The sequence below is a fragment of the Pogona vitticeps genome, chromosome 3 (assembly GCF_051106095.1).
Source record: "Pogona vitticeps strain Pit_001003342236 chromosome 3, PviZW2.1, whole genome shotgun sequence".
Taxonomy (NCBI): Eukaryota; Metazoa; Chordata; class Lepidosauria; order Squamata; family Agamidae; genus Pogona; species Pogona vitticeps.
In genome coordinates, this window is record NC_135785.1 from 14,398,179 (window position 1) to 14,417,624 (window position 19,446).

General features: G+C 41.6%; 1 protein-coding gene across 1 annotated transcript in view; it reads right to left on the reverse strand.

Moving 5' to 3' along the window:
* Positions 1-19,446, reverse strand: part of NAALADL2 (N-acetylated alpha-linked acidic dipeptidase like 2) — a 988,342-nt gene that overhangs the window by 750,848 nt on the left and 218,048 nt on the right. The gene's annotated exons all lie outside the window — the stretch shown is intronic.

Below are 19,446 nucleotides of genomic sequence, written 5' to 3' on the forward strand. Positions count from 1 at the left end.
TCCCCACTGTTTTCTGGGACGGATTCCTCACTGCACAGGCACTGAAAATGGTGGCTCTATGGAGGATCTTCGCTGGACGGTGAGTTTCCAGCCCACTGGAATGCACTGAACGGGTTTCAATGCGTTTCAATGGGCTTTTTATTCTTGCATTACGACGTTTTCGTTCTATAGCAATTTCGCTGGAACGAAGTAACGTCGTAATGCGAGGCACCACTGTATTGAGAAGGGCTGCTTCACACTACCGCACGGCCCTTATATCTTGCTGGCTTCTGTCCAGATATCTCCCTTTTAGTTCCTCATTTGCAGCAAGAAGAGTGTGATGAAATGTTGGCAGATGGCTTTTTTAGAGAGAAGAATTCTCTTGTAAGTACTCTTGGTAGCAAAACACCACTTAGCTTTTTCTCCTTTTCTTTTCTTTTTCTCCTTTTAATTATAGACCATTAAATCTCACAGGCACACTTACTGACATTCTTTTTTTTAAAAAAAAAATTACATTATGACTCAAAAGTTATTCACAAGGAGCTTGAAACAGTTATGTCTTGCTGCCATATTCGTGCTCTTTAGTCATGTGACAAATTATCCTTGACAAATACTGGGTCCTTTTACATTCACCCTATTCAGAGCCACAGACATGACCTAGCCTTTAGAAAACACATTAAATATTGATAGAACCTGAAGATTACAGGTTCTAGAACAATGACAGAAATCTAATAAAGTAGTTCTTATTCTTCCATGGTGGAAAGTTTGGTACTCGAATGTACTCCTGCAAACTACATAACTGAGAGCATAAGCTAAGGTCCTTTTGCAATGTGCAACACTGTTTTTACTACACTCTACAAAAAAAAAAATTCCCCTTCATTCCGCCACATGCCACCAATGTTGCACTTTTTATATTGGCTGGGTGCACAACACCTTCCCAAGCCCCTGAATTCTCAGCATTAAAACTGGAGTGATGTGGAGATTTAGCCATATTGGTTTTGTTTCGGTTTTGTTATTTCGCTCATTTAGGGACATTTCTTATTCAATTATTGTTTTAACTGTTTTTATGTATGATTTTGATGTGAGCTGCCCTGAGTAGATGCAGTCTAGAAGGGTGGGATAAAAATCTAATAATAAAATAAAATACATTTCTGGGCCTGGTACAGTATATAGCAGGAACTGAGTGCAGAAATTTTGCCAGCCTCTGGTCCAGCAAAATTGTTCACAATTTGCCCAACTTTTGCTCCCACTCATTGACTGAAATTCTATTGCACAGTTAGACATAAGCCATTAGCAAATTGCCATCATGGAAGAAATCTATTTTTCATATATTATTATTTGAGTCATGTGGCTCAGTGGCTGAATTCCAAGGAGGGCCATTGAACCAATGGATGACTCACCAAATCCCTACTTATTCAATGGGTCTACTCTAGTTACAAGTTACCACTAGACTTCAGGCATTATGTAACAAAACATTGTCTACAGAGACTTTTTATGACTTCTAAAACTTATGCCATCTGTGTAACTGTGCAACAGGATTTGGGCCGTTGTGTTACTTCTGAAATGCAACTTTCTTACACTTTGATCACCCAATGAAAAAAAAATAATTTGTTCTGAAGAGCTCTATTACTTGTGACTCATTAGTCCCAAGTAAAGATGGGGATAAACTGTCAAAATGGCAGTTCATCATGGTTCGTGAATCATCATGCTATATGGCTCACAACACACGATTCTCCCCTGGAATTTCCAATGAACCACAAATTGGTCCATTGGTGTGTGTTTTTTAAAACAGCCTGTGTCTGTCTTTAAAAAAAAAAAGCTGAGTAACTATGATGGGTGTGTACCTTAGCTCACTGGTTCTTAACCTTGAGTTACTCAGGAGTTTTGGACTGCAACTCCCAGAAGCCTTCACCACCAACTGTGCTGGCTGGGGTTTCTGGGAGTTGCAGTTCAAAAACATCCGAGTAACAAATGTTAAGAATCACTGCCTTAGCTTGCTGGGGAGGGAAGGGAAGAAGGGGGGGAAAATAAAATGAATGGCTTGATTTGAGGCAGCACAACAGAGAATTCACTGCCTTTGCTTCTTCTCACAGCGCTTTACACTTTTGCTGGAACTGTGCTGAAAACACAAGGGTTAAGAATGGGCAAAAATAAAAGCCATTGTTGTGACCATCTGAAAATTGATTCCTGGCAGTGACTCAAGTTTGGGCCAAAATGTATGCTTTTAGGGAACAGAAACTGTGTCTAGCACAGAAGGGAAGGGAGCAATTTCTATGTCCATATGGCTTTATTTGTTTATACATTTTCAAGCTGGGGAAAGTAATGCTCACGCAGGAAAAGGGAGGAAAGGGAGGGATGAGTGAAGCAAGGAGAGCTGGATTAGTCCGTGCTGCTCTCTGAAGTAAGGGAAATGCTTTAAGATATTAAAAATAGAGAGGAATTGTAAATTAGGTTTTTTAATACTTTAGCCCTAATAAGCACCACTGTTATTAGGAGAGGAAATCTGGTTTTAACAATATGAATTTTCACTTTAAAAGTCCTCCTGTTTGCCTAATGAATTCCATTTCTGACTTTGAAGTGTTATTATTTTGAGGGTGGACAGAATACAATTCAGAAATTTGTGGTTTAATGAAGAAAGGTCTCTCTCTCTCTCTCTCTCTCTCTCTCTCTGTGTGTGTGTGTGTGTGTGTGTGTGTGTGTGTGTGTGTGTGTGATAACAAAAGAGTAGCATGCTGTCACAGGAAGCTTTAAAAACATATTTTAAGAGGTGACAAGAGAGCAGGTTCTCTTGCTAGCACAGGGTCAGTTAGATTCATGTTGTGTCTGTCATTTTTCTCTAATTTAACTATAAAGGGAAAGAATAGCACATGGTTCATTAGAAGCCATGGCTACTTCTGGTAGAAGATTGATGGTGGTAGCAATGGTGGTCACCATCCCTATCCTCACCATCACCACTACCACCGCCATGATAATATTCGGAAACCTGAATTGAGCCTTATAGCAAATTATTGTTCTGTCTAGCCCATTTGATCGTTTACACTGAAGTCCCAGCCCATCTTACCTGTAGCAAGGAATCTGCCTCATATCTGCACCATGCAAGTATGAGTCATACCACTGAGATATAGCCCTTCTTCTCTAAAGAATGATGTATTATTAATATATATTACTTGGTTTAATTGATAGATTGGTCAACAAAATCTACCACATATTTATTTATTTATTTATTTATTTATTTATTTATTTATTTATTTATTTATTTATTTGATTTATATCCCACCCATCTAGTATATTTATACCACTCTGAGCAGCTCATGAAGCAAGAGCAAGCTTAGGCAGTAAAGGCAAATTGCAATTCATTTTTCAGTGACATACTTGTTCCTCTTCTTTTTCTGTTGGATTATATTTTTGGTTCTGGTTTGTTACTGTAATTAAGATTAAAGATGCAATAAACCAGGGATTTGCCATGTAGTTTGGTCAAGTTTGGAGATGGTCTGGTTTGCTCCTTTTCCCAGCAACCACATGGATATACAGAGCATCACAAATTCCTGATATACACCTACCCACATCTTTTCAGGTCCCTGTCAGGGGCTACTGTGTTTGTTTGTTTGTTTGTTTGTTTGTTTGTTTGTTGCAAGTATTTTCAATTTTGATTCAGTTCCAGCATGTATGGTATCAAACCAAAGGAGACGGTTTAAGCTATTACTTTGCTAGACAATATTGGGGAATTGAAAACTTCTTCCCACTCCCCCTTGGGAGGGTGTGCACTATGCCACCTAGAAAAAAGTTTTTTAAAAACTGAAGACTTCCTCCACCTCCCCTCATGGAGATGGCAAATGGAAGGGAATCTCTCTTTTTCCCTTTTATTTGTTTCCCTTTAAAAGGAAGCAGGCCAAATAGGTTTGCTTTGAAGTGTAGTGTGGTTTCCTGCGACAAAATCACCTGACCTTTGCATGTGAACGCAAGGAGAGCCCCAAATAGCATAATGCACCTCAAAGCACCCCTGTTTAGGATAATTTTGCCCAAACCGGGCAGGGGGAATATGGCTGTCAAGAAACAAAGAAATGATTGGAAGTGACAGTGGTGAGATATACATATATATTTATAGTACACAATATTTTTGGAATAACTTGTATGCATAGTTTCTTGTCATCTGACGCCAAACATGCATTTACAATAAAACAATTCTTAGTGTCTTGTAGTTTCTGTTTCTGGAGTAGATTTCCAGTTTGGTGGGTGTGTGCCCATGTGTATGTGTTATATACCATCAAGTCTGAACCAATTTGCAGCAATCTTCAAGGGGCTTTCAAGGTAGATGAGATGTGTAGTCTGCATAATTAACTTGTAAACCACCCTGAGAGTTTTTAAGCGCTATAGGGCAGTATATAAGCATCAAACTTTGCTTTTGCTTTACCACCATAGTCAGAAATTGTAGAGGAATTTATCCTCACCCCACATCATGTGACAGCCCACATGAGTATCAGAGAGCATGCTGGGTGAAGACTCAGAACCCCTGAGTTCAAATCCTACCACGTAAGCTCATTGGGGTATGTGAACCACGCCTTGAATGTCTCACATACCTTGAAAATCCTGAAAGGATTGCCATACGTCTGAAGCAACTTGATGACACATAACAAGAAGCTTGTCACTTAATATTCCATAAAGTGCTGTTTACATGAGATTGCTGACAGGTACGTACATTCCATCTATACTGAAAATAGCTGGTGAGCAATTTTCCTGAGAAAAACTAAATACACTTCTTTGCCACTCAGGTTCAAGGTGCCATTTTAAAGCAAAGGATTTCTAGAGGATGGCCCCGTGAAAGGCCAGCTAAAGGCATTTTGCTGAGGCAAAGCTCATGGTGAGATTCCGCCTTCATCTTCCATGGAGAAGACAACAGGATTTGCAGTTGAATCTTACACATCTGGTAATGACCAGAGAGTGTCCTGTATCAGGCATGGGCCTCTAGTTTCCTTTGGATTGGAATTCCCCAAACATTCTGGGAGACACAAAAACAGAAGTTTAGAGAGAAAGTCTTATCACTTAATGTTGGCTTCTAATTCATTATTCAGTTTTCAAGAAGAATGAGGAGATTGCCCTGGTGCTGTCTGGGAGTGGTCAGACTGCATGGAAGTCCCAATAAATCATGGGATGGGTAGTTCTTTGAAAGCCACACTCTGTAGAGACTAGACATGGGAGATTTCATTGACAAAGACAAATCTCACCGACACAGGTGGCTGGTGCAATTAACACCCGTCCCCCGGAACCCAGTGGACCACGTACTGTGCAGCATGCATGGCTAATGTAATTGGCAGTGTGTCAATCAGTAGCCTGATTGGCACAGCTCCACCTCCCTGCTCAGCCAGCCACTCCAGCAAGGGGACAGGATGACGAATTTCCTTGCTCCGCCACTGAGTGGCCTGCTGAGCAGGGAGGCAGGACTGCACCAGCCAGACTACTGTCACAATTGACATGCTGTCGATGACACTGGCCATGCACACCATGCAGTACATGGTCTGGCAGGTTCTGGGGGAGGGTGTTAATTGGGCCAGTAGGATTTGTCTTCATCAACAAAGACAAACCCTCTCTGTGTAGTAAGACTACCCACCCCAATGATTCCAGGTGAAAGCTCCTTGTCTCTCCTGTGTTGCATCCGAAAGCAGAAGGAAAACCTGTAGGAGAAACACGCAGTGATCATAAAGAAGACATATTCCCCTTAATGTCTGTTTGGAGCATCTGTTTCCTGAGGCAGCTTCTTCACTCTCCTCCCCTGACCTTCCTTCCAAGATGTATGCTGCATAAAGGAAGTGGAGGACAGCAAACAGGGGAATACACATTTTCGCTCAACCACAAAGCCAGACAACAAATCTCCAATAGCCTCCTAAGCTCAGATATTACCAGCTCGACTCAGCAGGAAGCTTCATCAATTTTCTATTTTTCCTCCCTTCCCGGACACAACTAGGAAACGCTACTGAAGTCTCTGCAACGAAAGAAATTGTCAGGTGGGGCGGGGGGATGCCACTGCACTGTTAAAGTATTCTTTTCTTCCTCCCGACCTCGATCTTCAAAAAGAATAATAACCGTCATCTTCCACTTCTGAGGCAAGACCATAGCCACATACAGAAATCAATAGTTGGAATCAAGTGGTGCCATTCAAATCCCAGCAGCATTTGTAGCATGCTAAATGAACTATTCTGATGACTGTCAGGTGTGCGGCAGAGCCAGGTGACAATTCTGAAGGGAACTTTTCCATGACTGCTTTGTTTGGCTGTTCAAACGCTCCCTGTTTTACCCACTCCGGGGAATCGACTGATAAAAAAAAATAGCAATAACAACAAAGAAGAGTTCCCGCTAAGCGGTTACCATCTTCCAATCTACTTAACTTCAGAAAATGGTATCCTAAAAGATTTATTTGTAGATAAGAGGTATGGGTGGTGGTTCCCAACCCTGCAGTCCAAGGTGTTCTTGGACTACAACACCCAGAAGCCTTCACCACCAACTGGGCTGGCTGGGGTTTCTGGGGGCTGCAGTCCAAGAACAACTGGGTTAGCCAAGGTTGGGAACCACTGCTATAGGGCATGAATGGGAAAGTTCTTTCAGACCAAGGGACAGATTTAATTTCAGAAGGATTTTTAAGGGAAAGGTGGTCAGATAGCTCAATGACAAAGGTGACTGCGGCATTCTGCAGAGCTCCCACAAAAGAAAAGAAAGGTGAATCACTTCTGTGGCCTCAATACCTAAAAAATCCTGAAAAGCACTTCTCACTTTAAGTCAGAATCCACTTTGCAACAGATGACGATCATGAGGCTTTCTCATGGTGGAGTCAAAAGAGGGTGAAAGGGACCAAAGCTACACCAGCAGCTAAGACTTTCAGTATGAGAGACATCTCCTTGCATTAGAATTGGCAGGGGATGCAAAATCCGAGAAAGGGCGAATGAGTGGCATGGGGAAGGGGGAAAAGCTTTCTGGAGAAGTCCAGACAATTGGCTTTGGCCACATAGGACCTGAGAGCACCAACCCTACACTACACTTTATTCTTGGATCATTGAGAAAACAATTAGAAAAATTGCCCCTCCAAGCCAAATGTTACTCATGATATCTGCCTAAAAATAAATTTGTAACTACTGATTGCATTGATTTTGAACCATAACTTGCAATGCTATTGAGCATGTGCTAGCTGGAGCAGGTTCAGAATAGAGAGAAGCCTCCTGTGTCCCTTTGCCCGTAGACACCCACAGACTAAACCTCTGGCATCACAGTTCTGGTGGATAATATCAGCCGGTAGAAGATCCAGAAAGGGATGGAAAAGAGAAAGGGATAAGGGGGGAGATGAGTTACATCAGATCCAAACATCCTTCAGCCCAAGGGCAGAGCACAAAGTCCCGCCAAGGTGCCTGTGGTCCTAAGTGACTTCTAAACTTGCCAGTCTGAGAAGAGTCTGGATTCAGCACATCTTGAAGAGTTGCAATTGTGATTAGAGATGGGCACAAAGGTGGTTCGTGATGGGTCGTGGTTAGCCACGAAATGCAACCCACCATGAACGAACCGGAAAACCGAACTAGTCCGCAATTCCGTTTTTGGTTCACGCCCAGGACATCGGCTTCTGTCACACCACTGCCATTGTGCTGCAAGCGGTGCTGCCTCCCTGGGTGCCATCCTGCATGGCAGTGATTGAGCTCCTTGCAGGAGCTGGTGGCCAGCCCTGATCAGCTGGGAGTTGGGTGCATGCTCTGAGATAGCAACCGGCTTTCCTGCAAGAACCCTAGTCACTGCCTCAGAGCGTGACATCTGGGGAAACAGTGGCAGCAGCAGGGCAAAGGTGGAGCAGCAGGAACGGGTAAGTCATGTGACCAAGGGGCGGCGGGAGTTTGGTGTTTTGGTTTGCTTTAGCCAAAACGGGATCCCTGAACTGGATCATGAACCAAATTGTGAACCAGCCTGGTTCGTCCGTTTTTTCTGGTTTGTGGTTTGGTTCCTACCTATCTCTAATTGTGACCTTAGATATCCCATTTATGACTCCCAAAAATAACTTTTTAGAAGTAACGGTGTTAATTGTGACTTGTTACTTTTGAGCTCTGCTGGCAGTCCAACAGACAGACATGGCCTAAGAGAGTTTCCTACTTTCATAGGGAAAAAAATAATAATAACCCTGCACATGAAGAAAACAAAAGGAGCATCTTTGGGAAGAGATATCATCCTAGATCTGGCCCTTACCTGTTATTATTCTATCTGCAAAAAGTAGATTTAAAAACGGGCTCCCCTCCAAAGAGGGAGTCTTCAAATGTGTGCTTCGCCAAACAAGCAGAGCAGAGAGGTAGAGTTTAAGGAAAGTTTTGCTGCTCAAGCTTGCTTCAATGTGCAAACAGGGCATAAGCAAAGAGATAGCTTGAACCCACATTGACACATCTTTTTGCCTTTGAGGTAGCGGCTGTAAAATCATAAAGGGAAAAACGTAGAATATGATAGCCGACACATCAAAAGGAAAAGTATCTCTGTCTTTCCTTGATAACACAAGGACAAAAATAATGTTATTAGTAACTAAGGCAGAGAAAGGGCCCCCCGAATTACTGGCACCGGTATCAAAAAGTTGAATATTATTATACCTCAGGAAAAAGAGAGAGAGAAAGAGAGAAACTTTATTACCCATCATTTCTGTGCTGAACAGTATCCCGTAAGGTTTCTTTCTTGTTGATTTCAAAATGCCAGAGACAATCTCAGACTGTTTCTTGTCACAATCCAGCCTTTGATTCAAAGGTAAAAAGGAACGGTTCGGAGTTTTAGAGCAACACAAGCCAAGAAGGAGCTACATTAAGTCTGGAAGTAGCAAAAGCAAGCAAGCAAACGGAAAACATGAAAGGCAAACATTCTTCACAGGGGCCCTTTTTCATTTGCAATCCAGGGTGGCACAGAAGAGCAGGAGGTCACTGTGGGTGTGGACGTGTGCGTGGGCAGGCAACGGTTGTGTGAGAGAAGGCAACGGTTGCTTTGCAAACCTGGGTGAGTACGGATGGTGTATATTCAAAGACCAGGTACTCAGATATGCCAGGACCTAATTGTTGCGAGGAGAGCCCATCCTGAGCTCAATTTCGTACGCATGCCACCTTGGTTTAAACATCTCTTTGCCTTTCCTGAAAGCAGTGGGCTTTGGAAAGACCTTATGTTTAAAGCCTGAAAAGGCTAGAAAAGGGAGGGGGGGACTGCTGTGCAAAAACAGTCATATCAATGCAGCACTGATATGAGATACCAGTTTTGATTTCCTTTCTTCCTTTTTCTGGTTTCCTAGTAACTAATAACATTATTTTTGCTTCTCTGTTATGAAGGCAAGACAGACCTATTTATCCTTTTGATATGTTAGATATCATATTATAGATGCCCCGCTTTTACTCTTCTTAAGGCTGAGGGACTTGTGCTTCCAACATACACATGCCCAATCCCACCTCCCTCCAGCATCCTTTTCCTCCACATAATGACCAAGATGTCTGAAGAGGACAGGTTTCTGCTAACACAGTGGCCTTGTAAACAAGCAAGAACCTTGGAAAAGTTGGGTTTCTGCTCACATGTAGGTTACTGCTCTTCAGATTCTTTGGTCATCTCCTGATGAAAGTGACAACAGAGGGAGACAGATAGGTGCTCCACTCTAAGTATGTTGAAGAACCCAGATACTCTTGTTGGAAGTGGCCGGTGCAACTCAGCATATACTCAAGAAAATGCATGTCTTTGTATATGGAAGGAGGAGGAGAAGGAGAAGGAGAAGGAGAAGGAGAAGGAGAAGAAGAAGAAGAAGAAGAAGAAGAAGAAGAAGAAGAAGGAGAAGAAGGAGAAGGAGAAGGAGAAGGAGAAGGAGAAGAAGAAGGAGGAGGAGGAGGAGGAGGAGGAGGAGGAGAAGAAGAAGAAGGAGGAGGAGGAGGAGGAGGAGGAGGAGGAGGAGAAGAAGAAGAAGAAGAAGAAGAAGGAGAAGGAGAAGAAGAAGAGAGAGAGATGGCACCCACAGTTTTCCTAAACTGTTCTTTACTTGCTCTGATCTCTGCTAAACTTCTTTTGATCTTGAATTGTTATTTTTAGGGTTGCTGGTGTCACTTTTGTCTCTCACACACAGTTCTCTTGTCCTTCATTCTCTAGAGATGAAACTGGCAATTATGGCTCCTGACACCTTAGTTAGTTAGAACCAGGAGTTCTATTGCCCTTTTCTTTCAAAATTCTGCCTCTCTAAGGGCACATCCAGATGACCATATAGCTTGATATTTGGATCTCTTTTGGTGCTGTTTGGTTTGAATCAAATTACAGTACCTACCCATGTTTTGAGTTAGACTGATCCATCTCACCTCTTTTTAGAGCTGTCCCACTCCTTTTTGACATAGTGTTAGGGCTACAGTTTGCTTTTTTAAAAAGTGATTTGGAGCACTCCTAATTATCCCATTCTGTAGCCCATGCAGATAACAAAATAGAGCTGTGGGCAGTGTTACCTGATGTGACAATCTTGTGCCGTATTTGGTAGGCCGTGGCATTGAAAGAGAGGATGGAGAAACAGCCCTCCTCTATTTTAATCTACTTTACCATTTCAACTACTTTATATGTATTTTCCTATTGATGCTATGCTATTCTAGATAAACGAGATACACTGGCGGTATTACGTGCATCATGCTAAGTAGATGAATTGCTGTTGCGCTATGCCACTTACTTTACTTAATAAAATAAAGAGGAAAGTCGCCACACCTCGCTGAATGGAAGGATTGCTCAAGTGAGAATAAAAGTACAAATCAGACTGCTCCAACTTCGTCCATCTGGATAAGCCCTAATAAACACAAGCTTTCTTATTTTGTCATAGGTTTTTTGGGCTGTTTGGCCATGTTCCTGAGATTTTTCTTCCTAAAGTTTCACCAGTCTCTGTGGGTGTAATCTTCAGAGGACAGGAGCTAGAGTCCGAAAAACCTACAACAACCATCGGAATCCCGGCCATGAAAGCCTTCGATAATACTTTATTTTCTTAGAAAGGAGTGTGGATGAATCCAGAAATTACAATGACTCCTGGAATGCAGTGTGCTTTCTTTTCAACAGTTCTAAAGGGGCTACAAATGGTCCTGAAATCTAGCTAGTGATTATTCCTTCTCTCACTTTCATAGTTAAGGACAAATAATTGCATTTTATTCATATTGTGAGAGGAAAAGGTTGAGCAGTTCCCTCATCTTTAGAACCATATCTGTCACTCTGTACCCATGGAGACAATGTTCTGAACAGGAAAGCCTCTGTATTCGAGGTGCTCCACATTATTTCTACTCCTATCTCCGTCTTCTCATATGTTTACGTTATCTGAATTATGAAATCCTGAACACTACTGTAGTCTGAAATGTAAGGAGCTAAGATGGAAATCCCCATGCTTCCCTGGATGGGACAAAACATATGACCCAAGCGGAATCATAACACAGGGAATTGTAATCCCAAAATGTCACTTTTCCAAGGTTGTAACAGACACAATAAGTTAGAGAACTGTTATCAGAAGCATATCATGTTGGATTTGATGCTTCAAAATATAATTAATTATGTGTCATCAAGGGGATCCTCACTTATGGCAACTGTTCCTAGGCTTTCCTGGGTATAAAATACTCAGAAGTGGTTTTCCATTCTCTTCTCCCGGGAGAGCTCTGGGACTGAGCAGCTTGCCCAAGGCCACACAGGCTGGCTCTTGCCCTACAAGGCAATTCTGAAATTCTGTTACCTGATTTACAGATGGTTGTTCCAGCCCAGTAAGTTATCTGGCCAGCTAGATAAGCTTTAGTAAGACAATATTATTGCCACCTCTCAATCTCGTGGTAGAGTTGTTTTCTAGGGTGCAATCTCATGCAACGATAATACCATCAGTACCCCTAATTCAATTATAATTTATTTCAGACTTGCAGAGGTGGTTCTAAAGAGCTGTTAAAGCCGCACTGAGCAATTGAAACTGCAGATACATTGGTACTCCAGATAGTTTCCTGAAGCTGCCTTTAGTCCTTGTGTATATCTTCACAGTTGCTGGAAATGTTGATGGGCAACTGACAGGGTGTCCTTCATGTCTCCTCTTTGCAGCAAATGTAGGGTTTCAAACACTGACACAGGTTTAGACCTCTCCCTTCTTTTTGCTGGTTTGTGAGCAAATGACCAGAGCCCTAAGCTTCGTAACCATCCCGTTAGTAACTCTGCCTGAGAACTGATAAGACACACTTCTAAAACTGGTTGTCCTTTGTCTAACAAATTTTTTATTTGTAATTGGGCCTTTTTATTGCATTCTGTTAATTGGACATTTTATTGTGCTCTTTGCACTTTATCGTGCCACCTCAGGGCTGGATGAGCTATAGAAGTCCAGAAATAAACAAATGAGTAGATTGACTGTAGGGGCTACGCTTGTTATCTTCTATCTATTTTGGTGAAATTCTAATTGGCTGTTTTATATGTGGTTCTCATGTAGCATTACCAACCCATAACCTTGAGGACTAGACAAAGTAATAATTTTCTAACTTTTAGGAGCTCTATTATTAAAAGCTCAGGTTCCTTTGCGTATTTATCCTATCTATTCTGTTGAGTGTTTGAGATACCAGAATGTAATCTTCCCCAACTTCTTAGGGAAATCACTCTCTCGGGAGGTGGTATGCATGCCAATTCTGGAGGCATTCAAGAGAAAATTGGGCCACCATCTGTCAGATCTGCTTTGATTTGGATTCCTGCATTGAGCAGGGGGTTGGAACTCAATGGCCATACAAGCCCCATCCTACTCAGTGATTCTATGATTTAGGGAAAGGAGAATCTAATAATGCTGGCTCATGGGGTGCGGTATCAGGAATTGTAAAATGAAAAACCAACTTTCATTCAATTCTTTTTTTTAAAGTGCAAGTTTCAATAGTAGAGGGGGAAATTACAGATTGTGGAGGGGTCTCCAGATTTATTCATATGGACCTGTACGATATGTGGTCAATGGAAAATAATGTGAATCAGATCATGATCCTGGAACATTTCCCACATTATTTGTTCATGTAGTTGCACCGTGAGTGAGACGTCCATGCCAAAATAGTTCTAAAGTATTATAATTCCATTCTCATCCCTTTCAACCCATTTTCTCTTTTGACAAACAATTTTTATTTATTTATTTATTTATTTATTTTATTTATATCCCGCCTATCTAGTCAATAGACCACTCTAGGCGGCTCACAACAGGGGTACAACAATAACTAAAAATGAATTTACAAGCAAAATATCCCATGTCTGCTTCAAATCTCATTGTGCCCTCCTCTTTTAGCGGTGGTGCAGGCAATACCTTCATCAGATTTCCTTATTCTGCGATGTTAAGAGTCCCAGCTTTCACTTGACTTACACTCACATCGGTGTTATATTTACAAGAAGCAAATAAGAGCTGTAAACCCAGAGGCAGTGTGCATGCTCTTTCTGAATGATCAACTATGTTAACCATTTGTACCTTTAATGTTAATTCATGAGTGTCAATTTAGGCATTAGCATTATTTTAAGGTTTGCCAGGAAATTAGCCGCTGGCAGACTTGAAACTATCACTGTCACTATCAAGTGCCAATATAAATCATATTGATCTTTCTTTCTTTTTCTTCATGCATGCCAGAGGGGAAAAGGAGAGTCAGTATTCCAGGAGGTGGAGCAGAGATGACATCAGAAGAGAGAGAGAGAGAGAGAGAGAGAACCCTTTATAGCAGAAAAATAAAAATGAGAACAAGAAATGAATATTGTTGAACAGGCTACTGGGATACACAAACATCCTAAGGCAGTGACCATCCAGCTCCATTCTACAAAGAATAAAATGTATTTAACCACACATAGAATGTAATTTGACTTGTTAAAAGGCTATGGAAGAGTGAGTTATAATCATTTTACACAGTGAAACATGGGCAAAAGGGTCTGTTTCTACCTCTCTTTTACACCAGTCTAATTAAAGCACCATTTCCCTTAAACTCACTGGTGTAAATTTGGTGGAAATGAGACGCTAACTGCATAATGACTCCAGGCTCCTGCTGATAATAATGCTTTCTTCCCCATCCCACCCCCGCCTTCCCCTGATCCTTTCACAAACTCTGATTGCCTGATGTGCATTTTGTTATGCAGGCGATCAATACTGAAGTCCGTGGGTGTCTTGCTAATAAGCTCTGCGTATGTAGCAACACAGGAACCAACTTGTAGGGTCAAGCTGCAGTCAGGAGTGGTGTAAGCTCCACTGGATTTGCTCCCATTTACAAGCAAGAAAGCATTGCAGCCAGCCACCTAAAAAGGATACAGACCTTTGGATAGTGAAGAAAGTGGATGCATTCATTCACTGACCCTGGGACTTGTGCTTCAGAATGGAGCCTTTTGCTGCATCCTTCCACTTATAAAATGCAAAGTTACTAGTGTTGATTTTCAACAAAGGGTTCAATTTTTGTCTCAATACTTTCTTTGTTTGTTTGTTTATCTAGACCAAAGTCGACTCTGGGCAGCTAACAATAAGACATAAAAGTACTGTAATATAATAAAAACAACAATGACAATATAATTCAAAATGGCAAGGTCATTGGGTGATGACAGGAGGGAAAGCCTGCCTAAAGAGCCAGGTTTTAAGTTTGCTCTTAAAAACACCCAGTGAAGGAGCAACTCTGCAGGAAGATTATTCCAGAGGTGAGGGGCCACTGCTGAGAAGGCCCAGTTTCTTGTTCTTTCTCACTGGGCCTCCCTCGGCATTAGGCCCTTCAGCTGCCTTTCCTGGCTAGAATGAGTGATTTGAGTAGATCTAGGTGGGAGGAGGTGTTCCACTAGATATTGAGGCTCTAAATCATTTAGGGTTTTATATGTCATCATTAACACTTTGGAATCAATTCGGAAACAAACGGGCAGCCAGAGTGGGGAAAATATGCTGATATTTTCTCACCCTGGTGAGAAGTCTGGCCGCCGCATTCTGCACCATTTGAAGCTTCCCCATCAATCGCAACGGTAGCCCCACGTAGAGCGCATTACAGTAGTCTAATCTTGAGATTACAAGCACATGGACCAAAATGGTGAGTTGGTTGGGACGCAGCAAGGTTGGGACGCAGCTGAACTGTTGGTTCAGATGAAAAATTGGCCCGATGGCAAACAAGAACAGCAATTTGTTAGGACAATATTTATCCCATTTATTATCTATTAAACACACACACACACACATACATACACACAACCCCTGTCTACTTGAGGTATGTGAGACATGGGGGCATTCTTTATAACTGTTCAAGTGACAGTGACTATAGTTCTGTATAAATTTTGTAAAACAACCACAACAGTGTATGAAGTGCATGAAATGGAGGGGGTGAAATGCCACCATGCTCCAACCAGGGACCCAGGCCTATACTCTAAGTGCTGCCCAAATTACTGCACCCACTCAGCTGACAGCAGAGAGCTTGCAGGGCATGGTGACCCCAGAAGCTTTCCCGGGAAACCAGGATGCAGACAGGAGCCCTAGTTGTCATATCCACCCTGGCCTTTGGAGGAGGACCTGTAGGGCAGAAGCAGGAATTTGTAGACGAGAACTATAAAAGCTGCCTTGCTTCCAGAGGAGATAGAAGCCCATCAGAAGCCAAAGTGAGAGGCTGCAGGTGGCCAAACTGAAATGGTACAGGAAACCCCCCAAAAAGAAGAGGCAGTCACCTCGGAGCAAGAGGGACAAACTGAAGCCCAGGAATCTCAGGGAGCCGACAGGTGAGAGGGAGAGAAGGAAAGGAGAGACAGGAGGAAAGAAGGTGACCCAAAAGCCACAAAAAAGTAGATGCCGGTGGAGAAAGAGACAGCACAACTGCCAACATCAAGGGGCTGGGAGAAAAGAAGACACTGGGGGAAGATTTACAACAACATATTTGCCCTCAATCTGGGCATACCTTCCCTCATTCCAGGGGACACATTTGGGTAGAAGACACCCTGGGAGACCAGAGGGCTCAGTAAAGGGAGCTGAGCTCCTCTGAGAGAAGGAACCGAAGGGCTGAAGACAGTTGGCATGAATGTGGAACTAGTGAGCAGAACTACTCAGGACTAGTACAATACTAGTGTGTTGTTATCTGTTACCCCAATCCAAGTTCCAATAAACCCTTGTTGAGTTCTATCCTGCATTTCATGGGTGGAAAGAAGACCCAGGTGGGCTGGGAGAGGCTGGCAGGGTTCACAATATGGTTGAAATTCAGGTGCATTGTTCACAGGTCTTCAGTTTACAGCACCACGACATGCCTGCTTTGTTGGTCTGGTTGCACATGAATTCGAAAGCAGAACATGACCCCGGGGGACAGAAATGTCCCATCTGAGAGGAAGAAGCTGGGTTTGTCTTCAAACATTTCCGCATGTGGAAGGATCTGACACTTTTAATCCCTTGGAGAACTCTGAGCTTCAATAAATGTTCAAGCTGTGATGTATTTGAGGGCCTAGCATGAAAGATTCAGCTTGAATATGTAACTAAAACTACACCAGGATTTATTTAGAACAACAACAACAACAACAAAACGAATTCAGATGGAAAATAAGAAAAACTTAAGTGAGTGCATAAATGAATACAATAAATACAATTAATGTGAAAATCATTGATTTAAATAGGGCAGAGAAAAAGGTTTCAGCACTCGACACCTTGCTGAGGATTCTTAAATCCAACTGATTTTAACTGAAGAGTTAAATTTCTGTTTTTAACAGCTTCTGTTGAAATCAATGAAATCAAAGTACTTATCTTTGGATGGATTATATTTTTTTCAATGTCATCTATTGTATTCAGTTTCATTCACACTGGAAGAGTAGATACATGTGTGTGGGTCTCTGTTATTTGTCTTTTTCTTCAAAGGAAAAGGATGAGGAGACAACTTTTAAAATACGTTTTAATTATTTTCATAATTTTCAGTTGCATTCTATAAAAACTCCTGATGGGAAACAGCTGCTAAAATAAAATATTTGATTCTACCACATTGTCTACTACAGAATATGTTTTGACACCATCCACAAGCATACATGCATGTCCACGCACACATATGTTCGCACACAGCGTAATTCACTTAAAATATTAGATGCACTTTAAAAGCAATTGCTATTTCCACTCATTCAGTGAAAAGTAGCCAGTCTTCATGTCCTACTGCTGACCTGTAACTGTATGAAAATATCAACATGCATCTTGGCCATTGGCTAGATCTTCTTTTCTTCAAATGTATAAATTGTATGCACATAACTACTGCATTGATTGAATTTCTCCACAGTCATAAACATTTGTTCCGTGTCCAAGTAGCTCCATTTTATTCAACTATTCTTTGATTCTTTCTTCTTTGCTTCCAAGTCTATTAAGTGACTCCTAGATCGTCCAGCTAGAGTCTCGTCATGGTGGGAGACACTCCTTAGCATTCATCCATTTGATAAGTGAAAACTGAATGACGATAAACTAGAGGAGGAGCATTTTGTTTCAGTTTGTTTGTGAAAAATCCACAAAGTTAGTCAGTTACATATCTGGGATGGAAATGTGTTTGTTGGTTTGTATGTACTGGATGTGGAGGAAAGCAAAACTGACAGAACCTCCCATCTGAACCTTCGATGCCTGATCAATTATCAGTGTATGGTAAGGAGGAGGAACCAGAAACTTCTACCTCATGTTTGCAAACAGGAGATGTAGGAAACATGAACAAGGGAATGTTAATGATAACAAGGTAAATGATAAATGAAAACAACTTTTAAAACTCCTTCTCAGTGTATATCATCACAAAACTGGGGTTGCTGTCAGGAAGCCTGCATTCATCCACGTTTAGCTTCAAAAGAGAAGAAAGAAACTAGTTTTGCAGCGAGACATGAGTTTTACAGAATGCTTGCAAACTGAGAAAGCAAAATATAATAAAACTCAACTTGGCAACTTGATTTCATGCAAAAGGTGGCATCTCCTGAGGTGGCTTTGGAGAATCTTTGAGGTTCTGCCTGGCTGCACCAAGACAGCTAGTTTTGACTAAAATATTGGCAGTGGTGAGGCCGGTACCAGGAACAAAGGAAACCCATCTGCATGGGTCCAGAAGATCTGCAGAGGAGAAGGCAAAAACTTTTTTTTCCTGAAGGGTCCTAAGTAGCGTAACATCTTAATGAAACAGATAACGTGGGCTGTCATTCAGATCAACTGTCTTGGTAAAGCTTGGAGGAGAAATGGAATAAAGAACCAGTAGTTCATAAAGAAGAAGAAAAAAATACCCAATGAAGTGATTTAAGTCAAGACAGCACTTTTGGTCTTTCTTATACGAAAAGTTATTTAAATAAATCATCTCAAATGACTGGCTGGCTCTGTTCCTATTCAACTAAGGTAATGATTTTACCATTGCTGATAGACTTCTAGGATACCCCTATCTCTTCTGAATAAGTAATATGCTTTTGACATTATTAAATGTTCATTATCAAATTGGTTCAGGTGATCACGAGGGAAATCTGACCTTTTTCATCTCATGCACGCAAAACCCACATTTATATTAACATTTATATTGCCTTCATAAATACCGTGTCTGTTGTTCTAGATTAATTACCCTTGAGAATTCTCACCGTCTCAAAGATGAACATGCTAGTACTTGTCACAAGGGCTCTGCATGTGTTCGCAGAGGAAACATCCTTTTAGTTGCACTGCTGATTCCTGAATGAGTGGGCAAAGGTTCACTGGAGGGAGTTAACACTTGGTACAAATAGGAAACTTCCCTTGGAAGATTCATTTCAGTCTCTTGGAACAGAGGGTTTTTTCCTGAATAGATGTGTAATGCAAGAATGTCAGAGACGTACTCTGAACATACTCTTCATTGTTGTCTCTGGGCAGTTTCTCCTTTACTTTCTGGAACACCATATTAACTTCAGAGGCCCAGTCCACTTACGAAGTAGTAATGATAATTTCATTTTGGACTGTCACATCATTGCCACCTTCTGCACAGTACTAACAAAAGTCGAGTGTCGCCACCACCATTGTCTCCTCTGCTAATATCACCCACAGCTACCACTGTTGCCTAGTTGTCATCTTGATGAGAGTAGATGCATCTTAGCCTGGTGTCTCAGCTCTGACCATTCTGCCTTGGGTGACTCTTTGAGGACTCATGGTCTCCTGACAGCAGTACTGCTAGCTTCACTGACAACTAAAACACCTTCACCATGTTAAGGGGTGCATACGGAAAGGGAGACTTTGGTTACCAAGTGTTATTTGAAGCAGCTAAGCAACGTTATTAGAAGAATGAAGAACATCATGTGAAATGTGCTGGATGACCCTGAGATATTTTGCCAGATTTATAAAACAGATGTTTCTGAGGAGAATACTCCAAAATCTCTTTAAAATTCACTTCATAAAAAACATAAGTAACAATTCTGAAACTAAGGTATCCGTTGGCTGTGGTGCAAAATAGTCTGATTGTCTTGACATTTCAATTGGTTTTTGATTTTGCCTACATTTCATGATCCTCAGTGATTTTGGACTGTGCTATGCCCTAATACAAATAAATAAAGCTG